The following is a 17,630-nucleotide window of genomic DNA, read 5'->3' as shown; positions in this document are numbered from 1 at the left end:
TCTCTCTCTCTCTCTCTCTATATATATATATATATATATCTGTCTTTGTTTCTTTCTCTGTTGCTGACTCTGTCTCTCTGTCTCTGTCTCTCAGTCTCTGTCTCTGTCTCTCTCTCTGTCCTCCTCCCTTCCCTGCCCCTGTGTCTACCAGACACTTTGAAATGGATGTCCAGTAGGCATCTCTAATTCAACATGTCCAAAACAGAACTCATTTATCCCCCGAAGTCTAAGTCAGAAAGCATTTATTATGTGCCTATTGGGTAGCTAGGTGGTGCAGTGGATAGAGTGTTGTGCCTGGAATCAGGAAGACTCATCTTTCTGAGTTCAAGTCTGACCTCAGACACTTACTGGCTGTGTGACCCTGGATAAATCAGTTAACCCTGTCTGCCTCAGTTTCTTCATCTGTAAAATGAGTTGGAGAAGGAAATGGCAAACCACTCTGGTATTTTTGTCAAGAAAAACCCATATAGAGTCATGAAGCCTTGAACATGACTGAAATGACTAAACAACAAATGTGCCTGCTATTTTCCTGGCACTATGGTAAGTGCTAGAGATACAAAGAAATACAAAAATAGTCCCTGCCTTCAAGGAGCTCCCAATCTAATGATTGTAATAATCCACCCATCTTCCTAACTCCCTTGTTACTATTGAGGATACCACCATGCTTCCAGTAACTTAAGTTAGCAACCTCCATGTCATCTTCACTCTCTTTCTCCCCTACCCCACATATTTAATCAGTTGACAAATATTGTGATTTCTTTCTCTGCAAGATCTTGCACATAGGTCTCCTCTCTACTTGCTTAGTTAGCTTTCTGATAGTCCAGGCCCTCATCACCTTTCATCTGGACTACTGATATAGCCTTCTAGTTGGTCTTTCAGCTTCAAGGCTCTCTCTCTGCTCCATTTCATTCTCCACTCTGCTGCCCAAATGGTTTTTTTCCTAAAATGTAGGTCTGACTATGTGACTTCTCTGTTGAATCAGCTCCAGTGACTCCCCTATTAACTCCTAGGATCAAACACAAACTCCTTTGTTTGGCACCTAAAGCTCTTTAGAACCTGGCACCTTCCTACATATATATATATAGCCTTTATACCAGAGGTGCTAGTCCTCCCTGAACACTCCATACATGCCCTGGAATACAGTACAGTAATTCCCTCCACATCTCTGGAGGTAGGAGTTCATTGCCCCCTCAATCTGGAAAATCCAGGGAAATGGTTTGGCTCTCCCTTTGTACCAGAGAAGAAGTTTGAACTATTATGGTATTAAAAGATGCTGATATTATACAACACTCGACATATATTTTATGCATTTCTGAGTTTCTAAATATTTTTCTGTGTCACCTGCTGGCCTTTGCCTCTTATCGGTGGCTTCGGCAAAACTCCCCCAAAATTGCCATTCAATTTCTCATGCAGATCCACAATATATCAAAACCACAATGGGAAAAGTGGAGACGTAGAGGGGATAACTGTGTTCAATAAATGTTGATTTGTTGATTTCTTCTGCTCTCTGGTCATAGTAACCATGTGCTTCAGACTTGCTGCTCAGTGAACCTCTCTCTACCTTTGTGTTCAGGCAGGTCAGTTTTATGGTTCTATTAGTAGGATCTGCTACACGGCCTTGATGACCACTTGACCTTCAAAGGGAGGTGGAGGTCTCACACAGAGACTGGAAGGATATTTTTCTGGTACCTTCCTAGCAGTGCCAGCCAGTGCATCCTGGCATTGGGATTCCTTTCATGGGACTCGCTCCTCTCTCTCCAGTGCTTCAACCTCTTCAGGGCAGAGCCAATAAAAACTATGTCTCCCAATAGCCTTGCTTTAAAACATCGACTACTTCCATTATGTAAGCAAGAAAAATCTGAATCTAATCAAATGTGTGCTGGGTACCTTGAAAGTATATTGGATGGGATGGGGAGCCATAAAGTCCTTATTACCACAACTTTGGGATGACCGTCTCTGATGCAGAAACATCATGATTGAATTACGGAAGTCTTCTCAAATTAGTACTTTACATTCATCCATATCATCCTCTATTTTGTTTGCTGGCTTTTTAAAAAGTCTGTTAACTAGATTTTTAGAATTATTAGTGCTATTCATATTTTTGGCACTTTACCTGTCTGCCTCAGTTTCCTCAATTGTAAAATGGGCACAATAATAGCACTGACCTCTCAGGATCAAATGAGATAATATCTGTAAGTGCTTCATGCAGTGTCTAGCATATAGTATAATGTTTATTTATGTTTGTTCACTTCCCCTTCCCTCCCTTTTTGGCTAGTATCACCACCCCTGATAGTACAATGTCTGGGACATGGGACACTATATTAATAAATGCTTGCTGATTGAAGTGTGAATGATGGAGTTCAGTGTCACCTGTGAATGTAGATCCAGTCAATTATCATCCCTGTGGTCCAATTTTAAACTGGATATTTTATCTGTATGTTGTATAATAAGTCTTATGATGATTATTACTATGAAGTAATAATAAGTTGTGTATGAGGACATTCATGAATCCTGAAGCAACCATACAAAAACCCTCAAATGTGTCCATGTGTCCATTTTTATTGTTCAATCATTTCAGTTGTGTCTGACTCTTTATGACACCTTTTTGGGGGTTTTCTTGGCAAAAAGTAGTTTGCCATTTCCTTCTCTAGCTCATTTTACATATGGAGAAACTGAGGCAACCAGGGTTAAGAAACTTGCCTAGGATCACACAGCTAGTAAGTGTCTGAGGCCAGATTTGAACATTGGTCTTCCTGACTCCAGGCCTGGTACTCCATCCATTGTGTCACCTAGCTGCCTCATTGCCTCATGTGTCCATTTTACAGATGGAGAAATAGAGATAGATAAAGTATCTTTCAGGCAGCCAGCAAGTTTATGGCAGAGCCAGGAACAGAGTCCAGGGCTGGTATCTTCTAAGTCCCTGCTTTAGGTGCTGGCCTTTACTGTTTTTTTAAGAATAAAATGAGCATTTTTTTTCTATAACCTGAGGTCAGGCAGCAGTGACATCTGCTGGCAAAAGCAGAGCTGGCCGGAGTGGGCTTTGTGGCTGAAGCTTGCAGCTGGGCCAACAGGTTTGAATACAGATGGAATCTCTCTGTATACATTAATAGCTGGGGGTGGGAAAGGGGGCAGAATTCCTCCTTCAAAGGAACACATGGCTGAGATTTCAGCATATTATGTAAATGGCACAGAAAGTTGAATACATACGGTAAGATTTTTTTTTTTAGTAGTTCCAGATTCCTGTAATTCCAAGGGCCTCTGAATTCCAGGACAAGGTCCAACTCACCAACAGAGGAACTGAAAAACTCTGAGCTGTGATTCAGCCTCCTAGCTTGTATATGCTGCAGATAATGGGTCCTCCACGGAGCCTCCCCAATGACTGGATGGATTCTAGTGTATTGTTAGGAGGGGCTAGAAAGACACAAACAATGTCCCCATTGAGGCAATGTAAAAGAGCAAGGAAGGGGGTCAGCAGAATTCTCTGCTCCAGTCCCCATGACCTCCCTCCTACTCAAAGATTTCTACACATCTCTATTTTGTTTTTTGTCACATTCCCACTGAGAATTGAGGGAATTGTCTAAACTTCAGTCTAAGGAGGTAGAAGTCTTCCCCCCTTTTAAAGGTAAGAACATGTGCCCCCACACTACCACCCCTCCAGTGTGGAAAGGGAATTCTTTGTCAGCCAGAAGTTATATTGTTCATCTCCTGTTCCAAATCTCCACACAGCAGGGATATGTCATTTTGCATCTTCCTAAGTCAAGGGGACCCATGACTAACACAATCCACTATTTCTTTGGACTTTCAAATGGGCATTGTAGTTGTATTCTCAATTAGTTAAATAATGAATTTGGGGTAGAAAGCATGGGTCGGCACTGCCATTTAATATCGGTATGATGATGGGCACATCATTTAACCCTTCAGGGCCTCAGTTTCCTCTTCTGTAAAATTAAGCAGTTGGGTCACATGATCTCCAAAGTCCCTTCCAGATCAAAACCTATGATGCTATGTGACGGCTTTGTAGGAAGGTGCTAATATATGACATTTATCAGTTAATTCATGTTGTTTCTTAGGATTCAACTTCTGGGCCGGCCTCCACTTCTCACTACTGAATCTGCTAGCATATACACTCACTGCTTCCTGAGCCTTTAGGTCCTGAGATCCATTCCCCAGCAGTTTGAAAGTACAGAGAGAAATCCCCATCTTTCTTCATCCACATAAAGATGATATCTCAGCATTTTTTTCTGATATATAACTCCCCTCCCTATAAAAATAGAAACTTTAATTCTTTGAAATGTCTCATGCAAAATAAGTGCTGTTGACTATCTATTTCAGGGTTCTGTTCTTGAGGGAATCATACCCCCAGTCTGTATTACTATGATTACTACTGCTAGTACTACTGTTATTGTTCAATTGTGTCTAACTCTTCATGACCCCATTTGGGTTTTTTTTTTTTTTTGGCAAAGATAATGGAGTAGTTTGCTATTTCCTTCAGCTGATTTTATAAATGAGAAAACTGAGGCAAACAGGGTTAAAGTGACTTGTCCAGGGTCATATAACTGGTAAGTGTCTGAATTTGAACTTACGAAGATGAGCGTTGCCTGACTCCAGGCCCAGCACTCTTATCCATTATGCCACCTTGCTGGCACCACCACCAACACCACCACCACCACCACCTATTACTACTACTACTACTACTACTATGGCACATCTTTATAGTGTTTTAGAGTTTGCAAGACACTTTCATTAGAAATACCTTGTCATTCACATACTTTCATTTCAATTTCAAAGATTTATAAACTGAAGTTTACTATTAAATGATTTAAACTAATTTCCTAACAGTTTATAGGTAGCAGAACCAGGGTTTGTTTTTTTTTTTTCTGGAGGGAAGTCAAACCTGTGATTCCATGGATGTAGGGGACTCCCAGTGTGGAAATTCCCTCTAATTTATACTATCTAAGAGTATAAATTGTCAATCTGATACAGTTTGGTAATGTATACTCACAGAGTTGCTGCAGAGGGATGGGGGAATCTAAGAGATCAAATGACTTGTCTATAGCTAGTATGAAAGCAGAGAATAGTGGCACATAACTGTAGTCCTGTAGTACATACTGAGTAGGTTGAAGTTATTGGATCCCCTGAGCTCAGAATTCTGTGCTGCAGGGGGCTGTACCAGTTGGTGCCTGGGTGAGCCTCAAGAAGTGGGAGTGGGAGGTATATGTGTGTGGGGATGTGGAAATGGAGATATCAGGTTGCCTAAGGAGGGGCAAACCTCCTGTGTGAATCAGCAGTGGGATTAGCCCTATGAATGTCTCTTGTTCTTCCATCTTGGGAGCGACAGGACGACTCAGTCTTAAACAAAAGACCAAAAGCTGGCATATGTCAAGGGCACAACTCAGTTCTTCTTGACTCCAAGCTCTCTATCTACTACACCATGCTGCTAGGATTTACAATGACAATTTTGCATGTTATGGAGAAAGTGCTTTATAAATTCTAAAGTGCCAAACAATGTGAGCAATTAGAACAACAATGAAGGACTCACATCATCTAGCACTTTAATGTTTACAAAGTATCTTCTTTATAACAACCCTTTAAGGTAAGTAGTCAACTATTATTTATGTCTATTTTCCAAATGTAGAATTTGGGGTGACAGCACTTGGCATGGAAATAGAGAATTCAAATGGAACCAAATAATACTGAGACTTTAATGGTTTTTTACTTTGAGTAAACCAGCTGAACAATTACATCCTTTATCTAGCTAAGGACGGACTCATGTTTAAAATCACCTTCAAGTACTCATGTAGTGTTAGATTGTTACAGGTGTAACCGGATGGTTTCCAATGTCTCTTCAGAGAGTACCTGAGTGCTGTCCATGGTCGAAATATATCAAGGATTTGGGAGCTGCTGTCCAGTGCTGGAAGCTACATGTGCTTGGAACTGGAATTGTAGAACCACCTTCCACACACCCTTACCCACCCCCTCTAGCTACAAGGAATTAGATGTGTCTTTGCCCATCTCAAATTCCTGGGCAACTGCTATAAAAGCCCAGCAGGCCTCAATGAGTGCAAACATTGATATCTGGCTAAATTTTCATTAGTAGCTCTTCCAACTTGCTGGGAAAAATTCTTTCTCAGAGCCTTACTTTGGGTGCTGATGCAGCAAATGAGCTTTCTAATAAAACCACACATTCATGGAAACTTAACTTCTCCCTGGTGATTGAGTCTCTTTCCATCCTTCTGTGTGTTTCATTTTTTCCCCTGTTTCTTGCAGGAGTCCATGCATCTTAGATGTTTGTATGGAAGGGTAGACTTCTTTTCATATCTGCTTCTCTGTATCTCTAAGCAACTTTAGAGCAGGCCAATTTACCAGGAGCTGTGGTCATGATTCTAACTGGTCACAAATCAGCAATCCTCTGGCTTCAATCTTAATCACTCAAGTGACTCCCTGGATCTATGAGTCATCCAGGGGAAAAACAACATAGGTCACACCTTCTATCTCTATGATTTGGTTTTTATGTCTCTTTAGTTCCAACATTCTTGGAAATCCTTCCAAAATCAGCTTCCTTAGTATCTTTTCTCACATAGGTTTCATCCTGTGATAGATCCAAGGTTAAGGTAACATGTCTCAGAAGACAAGTATTTGGCCATTGGCATGTGAAGTAACTTACATTCTTTGGGGGGAAAGGGGACAGATTACTATAATTGCCTATTGCTCCTTATAAATTTAGCCTGGTAGCTCAGCATCATGGGGGGTTTGCCCAACCTACAGTATGGTTTCTATCCTAACTGTGTTCTGTCATTTTTTTCATGTGTCAGGATGGGGTAGCAGAAAGAGCACTACAGTTGTGGACAGGAAATTCTGATTTTGAATTGCAGTTTCAATACTTGCCAGATGCATGACTTTAGGCAAGTCATTTAACTTCTCAGCCTCAGATTCCTTATATGGATAATGGAAATAATAATACTTGCATTACTTACCTCAAAGAGTTGTTGTAAGGAAAGATTTCTCCTTAGACTGTGTTCCAATGGAGTGATTAGTGGTCATGACTATGTTTTTCATTTGGATTTTCTCTCCCCTTCAAGAGGAATTGTAGATTTCTGGTATGGGTATGGAGAAAGTGCTTTACCATGGAAAGGAAGGAGTGGTACTATGTGGGACACCAATAAAAATTAAAAATATTTATTAAATACCTAATTTGTGTAGATCACTATTCTAGGAAATTTCAAGGGGTGATAGAAAGTTCAATTAAGACACAGTTCCTGTCTTTTACAGTTTACAAGAGGATAAGATATAATATTCAGTACTATATGATAAGTGCATTAGAATGTTACAAGGCAAAGTGCTACATGAAATTCTAGGGGAAAATCATTATTGACTAAAGGAATCTAGGAAGACTTTCTAGAGGTGGTGACATTTGAATTGGTCTTTAAAGGATGAGCATGAATTCAACTGGCAAAGAGAAGAAAGAATGGCATTATGGGTATAAACAACAGTGTGAGCAAAGGAATAGATCATAGAGAACCAAATGCATGTCCTAAGGAGCAGAGGACAGTTCAGTGTGGCCATAGGTTAGAGGTCATGAAAAAAGGAAGGAAATGCTAGGCACTGTGCTAAGTGCTTTAGAGTATTATTTTATCTGATCTTCACAACAATCCTAGGAGGTAGGTGCTATTTTTATACTCATTTTAAGTTGAGGAAACTGAGGCACACAAAGATTAAGTGCCTTGCCCAGGATCACACAGCTGGTAAATGTCTGAGGTCAAATTTGAACTCAGGTCTTCCTGACTTCAGATCCAGTGCTTTTTCCACTGTACCACCTAGCTGCCAAGGAAAAAGACTATGGGACAATCCTGGAAAAGAGGACTGGCACCAGATTGTAGATGGCCCTACCTCAAGTTTGTATTTTATTTGTATGGAAAAATAACTCAGCACTTGGAACTTTTAGTCTGCAAGGGATAATTAATAAATTAATTATCCAAGCATTTCTTATTAGAGAAAGAGAATCAAATTATAGTGTCCTCCCTACTACTCATTGGAATTCTCTCTAATTCTCTCAGTGTGAACTTACCTTTTCACAGTGATCAGGAAATAAAGACAACATTCTACAGATCAATAAAACAAGGACACAAACTTCAGTTTTAGTTTTTTTGTTTTGTTTTGTTTTGCTTAACCAGAACTATAGAAATGTTAATGTTGGAGGTGTATCTTTGGAGATAATCTGTCTTCCTGGAAAATTAAGGTCAGGGCCAGGAAAAACAATAGGATCACCTCTCTTACTGTAGACCTTGATATACTAAGAGACATTTCCTTTTACTAAGAAAAGAGACATTCCCTCTTTAACCTTCCTCCAATAATTCCCTTTTCAATCCAGTCACAGGTGAACAAAGAGAAAACCAAACCAAACCAAATCAAAACTTAGTTTAGACATAGAAGGCAAACTCTCTCAATTTCAGGGAAACAAGATCTTTTCCAGAACTTGACTGTCTCCTGCTACCAGAAACCCATCAGGACTTTGATAAGAATGAAACCAATAACTTCAGGCTAGGACATTGATTCCTTGGCATTGATTAAGCCTTCTATTCAAGGAAAACTGATAAGGTTTTTTCATTCTGGAGAGATCAAAGGCTACTGTCATAATATTTCATAACATTTTTTAGACAAAAAAGATGCCTTGGTGGATATACTTCCGTATTTGGTATGCAGTAAGAGCCACTGAAGATTTTTGAGTAGAAGAGTGATGTGCCCAGTTTTTTGTAAGAAAGATTATTCTAGCAGGAATAGGAAGGATGTACTGAAGGGGCAGAGCATGGGTAAGGAGACACAACTATGAACACACACACACAGATGGGACTCATTCCTGGAAATATCAAAAGTATAACCTTTTCATATTTTCAGACATTTGGGACATTTGCATATAGGAAGAAAGAAAGGAAGGAAAGAGGAGAGGAAGGAAGGAAAGAAAGAAGCAAGGAAGGAACGAAGGGAAGAAGGAAAGAAGGAAGGAAGGAAGAAAGGAAAGAAGGAAGGGAAGAAAGAAGGAATGAAAGAAGGAACAGAGGAAAGAAGGAAGGAAATAAGGAAGGGAGGAAGGAAAGAAGGGAGGGAGGAAGGAAAGAAGGGAGGAAGGAAGGAAGGAAAGAAGGGAGGAAGGAGGAAGGAAGAAAAGAAGGAAGGAAAGGAGGGAGGGAGGGAAGAAGAAAGAGAGAGAGAGAGGGAGGGAGGGAGGAAGGAAGGAAAGGAAAGAAGGAAAGAAGGAAATTAGTATTTATTAAATGCCTATGGGCCAGGAACTGTGCTAAGTGCTTTACAAATACCCCCTTTGATCCTCATTACAACCCTAGGAGGTAGATTCTACAGATATTCCTATTTTGCAGTTGAGGGAACTATAGTCAGTATATCTTATGAGTTTATAATAGGCTGAAATCTGTTGCCTGAAAATCAGTTAAGCTAAGGTAGGAGTGATATCACCATGTCTGGTCAGTCAAACTCAAATCCAGTTGTTCTGGGATCTCACTGATAAGGGCATTTTCTCCAACAATGCAAATGGAAACTCTTTCATGTTACCCATTTTCTATGACTCTTATCTATGCCTTTCCATAAATTCAACATAGGGAGTCCTTGGAATGTGATGGAATCCCCCTGCAATTTCTCCTGACATTATGGAGATATCAGTGAAACTCATGGCTGTCCACTGGTTATCTCTTACCCCAACACCATTCAGCTTCTCCGTTAAAAAAAAGTTTCTTAATTAAAATACTTTTGTTCTTTGTCAAATTTTTAATAATTCATTTCCCCATGACATCTTTAATTCTAGTTACTACTACTAGTAGTAGTAGTAATAATGATAATAACAACTAACATTTATAACATTTTTCCCCCAAATCTTAAGTCAGTCAACAAACATTTATTAAGTGCTTATTATGTGCCAGGAACTGTGGTAAATGCTGGGAATATAAAGAAAAGCAAAAACATGGTGGTGTGTATTTAAAAGATATAAACAGTGTAATATTCATGCCTCTACACTGACTATCCCCATTTCTGGAAGCTTCTGCCTCCTCACCTCCACCTCTTTTTTTTATTACCTTTTCTTAAAATTTTTAAAAAATTTTTTATTAATTTATTTTGATTTCTCAACAATCACTTCCATATGCTTTTGAGTTTAAAAGTTTTCTCCCCCTTCCTCCCCACCACCCTTCCGAAGATGACACACAATCTGATATAAGCTATACATATATATTCCTATTAAACATATTTTCACATTAGTGATGTTGTAAGTAAGAATTAGAACCAACAGGAGGAACCACCAGAAAGAGGAAACAAAACTCAACAGAAGAGAAAAAAAAATAGCAAATAGTATGCTTCAATTTGCATTCAAATTCCATCATTCTTTCTTTGGATGTGAATAGCATTTTCCATCACTAGGCCTTTGGAGATGTCTTAGATCCTTGTATTACTGGAAAGGGTTAAGTTTATCAATATTAGTCATCACACAACGTGGCTGTTATTGTGTACAACATTCTCTTGGTTCTGCTCACTTCACTCAGCATCAGACCATACAAGTCATTCCAGGTTTTTCTGAAGTCAGCCTGTTCATCATTTCTTATAGCACAATACTATTCCATCACATTCATATACCACAACTTGCTCAGCCATTCCCCAATTGATGGACATCCTCTCAATTTCCAATTCTTTGACACTACAAAAAGAGCTGTTATAAATATTTTTGCACATGTGGGTCCTTTTCCCATTTGTATGATCTCTTTGGAGTATACCCCTAGAAGTGCTATTGCTGGGTATGCACAAAGGGTATGCACATTTTGATAGCCCTTTGGGCATAGTTCCAAATTGCTCTCCAAAATGGTTGGATCATAGTTCCAAATTGCTCTCCAAAATGGTTAGATCATTTCACAACTCCACCAACAATGCATTAATGTTCCAATTTTCCCACATCTTCTCCAAAATTAATCATTTTCTTGTTCTGTCATCTTGGCCAATCTGATAGGTGTGATGTGGTACCTCAGAGTTGTTTTGATTTGCATTTCTCTAATCAATAGTGGTTTAGAGCATTTTTTCATATGACCATAGATGGCTTTAATTTCTTCATCTGAGAACTGTCTGTTCATATCCTTTGACCATTTATCAATTGAGGAATGACTTGTATTATAAATTTGACTTAATTCTCTATAGCATTTATAACATTTTAAATTGTGCAAAGTACTTTATATGTGTTGATCTCATTTCATCCTTACAACAACCCTGTGAGATGGGTGCTCTTATTATCCCCATTCTATATATACATTAAGAAACTGAGGCTGAGGAGAGATTAAGTGATTTACTTGGGATTAAATAATTAGCAAGTGTAGGAGGCAGGGTTTAAACTCAGGTCTTCCTGACTTCAAGTCGAATTCTCTATCCATAGCTGGACTTACTAGTTCTTCTAAGTTCCTTGTTTGTTATATCATTTCCAGCTCACACCTACCATATGCCTCTCCATTACCTTTTGAGTGGTAGTCATGTTCAATTCTTCAGAGACTGTAGTGTTCCATGACTTTCAGCCATATAATTCTGTAAGAATATTGGTATGAAGGTCTTCCACTTCTGGGAGCCAAGATGGCAGAGTAAAAAGGTAGTCGCTCTCACCCTCCCCTATCAACCTCTGAAAACCCAGAAAATATCACCCCAGAAAAAACCCTGGAATAGCTGAACCAGAAGAAAGACGGGGTGCAGCAGTACAGTAGCCCAGGTAGCTAGAAGGATTAACGGGCCCCTCTTACCCTGGGGGAAGGGAGTAGTAGGGATCTGGGAGTCGCCCAGCCAGCTAGTGGAAAGACCCACTTTAACACACCAGGAGGAGATTCTAATGCCTTAGCATTCTACAGCAAATGGGTCTCCCAGTGCCTCAGCAAAAATAAGGGAAGCAGCACTACAAAGGGCCCCAGGTGGATAAGCACCCTGCAGCATTCATCTGAAAAGAGCTGAAGAAAGCAACCTAGAGTTGCCCCCAAATTCCAGCCTTGTTGATTCCAGTCCAACACCAGGAAAGCTGTCAGAACCCTACAGTCTCCAACTGCCAACTAGGAGGAGATCCCGAAGCCCAGGTGATCCAGCAGACAAACACCAACAGCTGGACCTCCAAGTGCCTCAGTGAGGGTGGGGGAACTGGTGGAAACCAGCTCAGAAAACCACCAGGTGCCTCAGCATTCTACAGCAAAGGAGTCTCCCTGTGCCTTAACAGAACTAAGGAAGGCAGCACTGCAAGGGGCCCCAGGCAGATAAACACCCGGCAGCATCCATCTAAACAAAGCTAAAGGAATGGAAAAACAGGCAACCTAGATTTGCCTGAAAGTCCCAGCCTTGCTGATTCCAGCCCAACACCAGGTAAGCTGCCAGAACCCTACAGCCTCCAACTGCCAACATAAGAGGCCCCAGCACACGAAGCCAGTGACCAAGACATAGGCTCTCAACACAAGAAGCTTGGGTCAATGCCCTCTGCTCCCCAGCAGGAGAGCTTAATCTCTTTAGAGGCCAGGGAATAAAGAAACACCATGAGTAAAAAGAAACGTATGATAGACTCATATTATGAGAAGAATGAATATCAAGACAGAAATTCTGAAGAGGACAACATTGTCATCAAACCCACATCTGCAACATCATAAGGGAATATGAACTGGTCTGAAGCCCAAAAAGCCCTCTTAGAAGAGCTCAAGAAGGATTTTAAAAGTCAAATGAGAGAGGTAGAGGAGTCCTTAAAAAGTACAATTGGCCAATTGGAAAAAAAGTACACTGAAGAAAACAAGCCCCTAAAAAACACAATTGGCCAACTGGAAAAAAAGTACACTGAAGAAAACAAATCCCTTAAAAATACAATTGACCAATTGGAGAAGAAAGTACAAAATCTAACAGAAGACAACAATATGTTAAAAATTGGAATTGAACAAATGGAAACTAATGACTCTATGAGAGAGCAAGAATCAGTCAAACAGAAACAAAAAAATGAAAAAATAGATGAAAATGTAAAATACCTCATGGGTAAAACAATTGACCTGGAAAATCGATCCAGGAGAGACAATTTAAAAATTATAGGCCTACCTGAAAATCATGGTGAAAAAAAGAACCTGGACAATATCCTTCAGGAAATCATAAAGGAAAAGAGCCCTGAAGTCCTAGAACCAGAAGGTAAAATAACTATAGAAAGAATCCACCGATCCCCGCCTGAAAGAGATCCCAAATTGAAAACGCCAAGGAATATAATAGCTAAATTCCAAAATTACCAGATTAAAGAGAAATTACTGCAAGCAGCCAGAAAGAAACAATTTAAATATCATGGAACCACAGTCAGGATTACACAGAACCTCACAGCCTCTGCATTAAAAGACCGTAGGGTGTGGAACATGATATTCCATAAGGAAAAGGAGCTTGGAAAGCAGTCAAGGATTAACTACCCAGAGAAAATGAGCATAATTTTTCAGGGAAGGAGATGGATATTCAACGAAATAGGGGACTTGCAAACCTTCCTGATAAAAAGACCAGAGCTCAACAAAATTTTGATCTTCAAGTACAAGATTCAAGAGAGACATAAAAAGGTAAATGGGACAGAAAGATACAATATGTTGTTAATAAAGGCAAAATGTTTACATCCTTACAAGGGAAGATGACACTTGCAACTCTTGAGAACTGTATCGTTATTATACCATGTTAAAGGAGTATACATAAAGGGGGTGAATTTAAGTTGACTTTGATGCAACAATAAAAAAAATTTAATCAAGTGGGTTAAATGGATCCAAGTAAATGGATTAGTCTGAGCTAAGAAAATGTACTGAGAAAGGAGGAGGCAGAGAAGGGTAAATTACATTACAGGAAAAGACACAAAAACCTATTAGAGCAGAGGTAAAGAAGGGAGGGGGATGAGCATTGTTTGAACCTTATTCTCATCAGATTTGGCTCAAGAAGGGAATAATATAATCAGTTAGGTATAGAAATCTAACTTGCACTATAGGCAGTAGGAGGGAAAAGGGGAAAGAAAAGGGAGGGGGGATAGAAGGGAGGGAAGAAGCAGTAAAGGTAAAGGAGAAGAAAAGGGAAAGGGATAATAGAAGGGAGGTGGGACTGAAGGAGGCTGTGGTCAAAAGCAAAACACTAGTTGGGGGGAAAGGAGAAAGGAGAAAGAAAAGTATAAATGGGGGAAAAAAGGATGGAGAAAAAGACACAGATAGTAATCATAACTGTGAATGTGAATGGGATGAACTCTCCCATAAAACGGAAGCATATAGCAGAGTGGATTAAAAACCATAATCCTACAATATGTTGTTTACAGGAAACACATTTGAAAAAGAGTGACACATCCAGGGTAAAGGTGAAAGGTTGGAGCAAAATATATTATGCTTCAGCTGAAGTAAAAAAAGCAGGGGTAGCAATCCTGATCTCAGACAAAGCAAAAGCAAAAATAGATCTTATCAAAAGAGATAAGGAAGGAAACTACATCCTGCTAAAAAGCACCATAGACAATGAAGTAATATCATTACTAAACATATATGCACCAAATGGTATAGCATCCAGATTCTTAGAGGAGAAGTTCAGGGAGTTACAGGAAGAAATAGACAGCAAAACTATACTAGTGGGGGACCTCAACCTCCCCCTCTCTGAACTAGATAAATCTAACCACAAAATAAACAAGAAAGAAGTTAAGGAGGTGAATAGAACATTAGACAAGTTAGGTATGATAGACCTCTGGAAAAAACTGAATGGGGATAGAAAGGAATATACTTTTTTCTTGGTGGTACATGGCACATACACAAAAATTGACCATGTACTAGGGCATAAAAACCTCACAATCCAATGCAGAAAGGCAGAAATATTAAATGTATGCTTTTCAGATCATGATGCAATAAAAATTATATGTAATAAAGGGCCATTGAAAGATAGACTAAAAAATAATTGGAAACTAAATAATCTAATCCTAAAAAATGATTGGGTCAAACAACAAATCATAGAAACAATCAATAATTTCATTCAAGAGAATGACAATAATGAGACAACATATCAAAACTTGTGGGATGCGGCAAATGCGGTTCTTAGGGGTAGTTTTATATCTCTAAATGCTTACATAAATAAAACAGAAAAAGAGAAGATCAATGAATTGGGCATACAACTAAAAAAACTAGAAAAAGAACAAATTAAAAATCTTCAATTAAACACCAAATTAAAATATTGAAAACCAAAGGAAAAATTAAGAAAATTGAGATTAAGAAAACTATTGAACTAATAAATAAAACTAAGAGCTGGTTTTATGAAAAAAACAATAAAATAGATAAACCTTTGGTTAATCTAATTAAAAAAAGAAAGAAGAAAACAAAATTACTAGTATCAAGAATGAAAAGGGTGAAGCTACCACCAAGGAAGAGGAAATCAAAACAACGATTAGGAATTATTTTGCCCAACTCTATGCCAACAAATTTGACAATCTTAGTAAAATGGATATATAGTTACAAAAATATAAATTGCCCAGATTAACAGAAGAGGAAGTAAAATACTTAAATAACCCCATCTCAGAAAAAGAAATTGAACAAGCCATTGATGAACTCCCTAGGAAAAAATCTCCAGGGCCAGATGGATTTACATGTGAATTCTATCAAACATTTAAAGAACAATTAATTCCAATACTATATAGACTATTTGGTAAAATAGGTGAAGAAGGAATCTTGACAAATTCTTTTTATGATACAAATATGGTGCTGATACCTAAACCAGGAAGAGTCAAGACAGAGAAAGAAAATTATAGACCAATTTCTCTAATGAATATAGATGCAAAAATTTTAAACAAAATATTAGCAAATAGATTACAGCAACTTATCACAAGAATAATACACTATGACCAGGTAGGATTTATACCAGGAATGCAGGGCTGGTTCAATATAAGGAAAACTATCAGCATAATTCATCATATCAACACCAAAACTAACAGAAACCACAAGATCATCTCAATAGATGCAGAAAAAAGCTTTTGACAAAATATAACACCCATTCCTATTAAAAACACTAGAGAGCATAGGTATAAATAGAGCCTTCCTTAAAACAATAAATAGCATCTATCTAAAACCTTCAGCAAGCATAATATGTAATGGGGACAAGCTAGAAGCATTTCCAGTAAGATTGGGGGTGAAACAAGGATGTCCATTATCACCACTGTTATTTAACATTGTACTGGAAACATTAGCTTTAGCAATAAGACAAGAAAAAGACATTGAAGGTATTAGAATAAGCAAAGAAGAAACAAAGCTATCACTCTGCAGATGACATGATGTTATACTTAGAGAATCCTAGAGAATCAAGTAAAAAACTACTTGAAATAATAAACAACTTTAGCAAAGTTGCAGGCTATAAAATAAACCCACATAAATCATTGGCGTTTCTATATATTACAAACAAAGCCCAACAGCAAGAGATAGAAAGATAAATCCCATTTAAACTTACTGTAAACATTATAAAATATTTAGGGGTCTACCTCCTGAAACAAACCCAGGAATTCTATGAACACAATTACAAAACACTTTTCATGCAAATAAAGTCAGATCAGTAATTGGAGAAACATCAGTTGCTCATGGGTATGCCCAGCTAATATAATAAAAATGACAATTCTACCTAAGCTAATTTACTTATTCAGTGCCATACCAATCAAACTACCAAAAAATTATTTTATAGAGTTAAAAAAAATACTAACCAGATTCATTTGGAAGAACAGAAGTTCCAGAATATCAAGAGAACTAATGAAAAGAAATGCAGGGGAAGGTGGCCTAGCCATTCCAGATCTTAAATTGTATTATAAAGCAGCAATCATCAAAACTGCTTGGTACTGGCTAAGAAAGAGTGGTGGATCAGTGGAATAGGTTAAATATACAAGACACAGTAGTCAATGACTATAGTAATCTATTATTTGATAAATTCAAAGACCCCAGCTTCTGGGATAAGAACCCACTCTTTGAAAAAAACTGCTGGGAAAACTGGAAAAGAGTATGGCAGAAACTAGGTATAGACCAAAATCTCACACCGTATACCAAAATAAAGTCAAAATGGATACATGATTTAGATATGAAGGCTGATACTATAAGCAAACTGGGAGAGCAAGGAATAGTTTACCTGTTAGATCTATAGAGAACAGAAGAATTCATGACTAAACAGGAGATAGAGAACATTACAAAAAGCAAAATAGATAATTTTGATTACAGGTATCTGAAATTCTGCTAGAGGGTGAGTTTGCTCTTGAGGAAAAGAGAAAAGGGCTCTCAAACGGTGTTCCATGGAATCACCAATCCCTAAATGGGATTCCAAAACACTGCAAATCTGTTTTGCTGCCTGAGTCAGTCTCCAATAGTATGTGTATTTGATCATGCAAAGAATCATTAAAGGTGGGTCAAGATACATCATGTGGTAAAAAATTGACTTCTTACTGGTCTGGAATCAGCCATTGAATTTACTTTTCTGTGCATTTCTGTGCACTTTTCTGTGCACTTCTTTACTTTTACTTTACTTTTCTGCACACTTAAAAAAGAAAAACGACATGGACCCCTATATACCTGCCTGAGTACTGAAAGTCAGCTCCTTTTTGCATTACAAGGACAGTATCTGTAAATTTGTGT

The sequence above is a fragment of the Vombatus ursinus genome, unplaced genomic scaffold (assembly GCF_900497805.2).
Source record: "Vombatus ursinus unplaced genomic scaffold, bare-nosed wombat genome assembly UNPS02014809.1, whole genome shotgun sequence".
NCBI lineage: Eukaryota > Metazoa > Chordata > Mammalia > Diprotodontia > Vombatidae > Vombatus > Vombatus ursinus.
The sequence above is the reverse complement of the archived record's forward strand: the minus strand, read 5'-3'. Positions refer to the sequence as shown.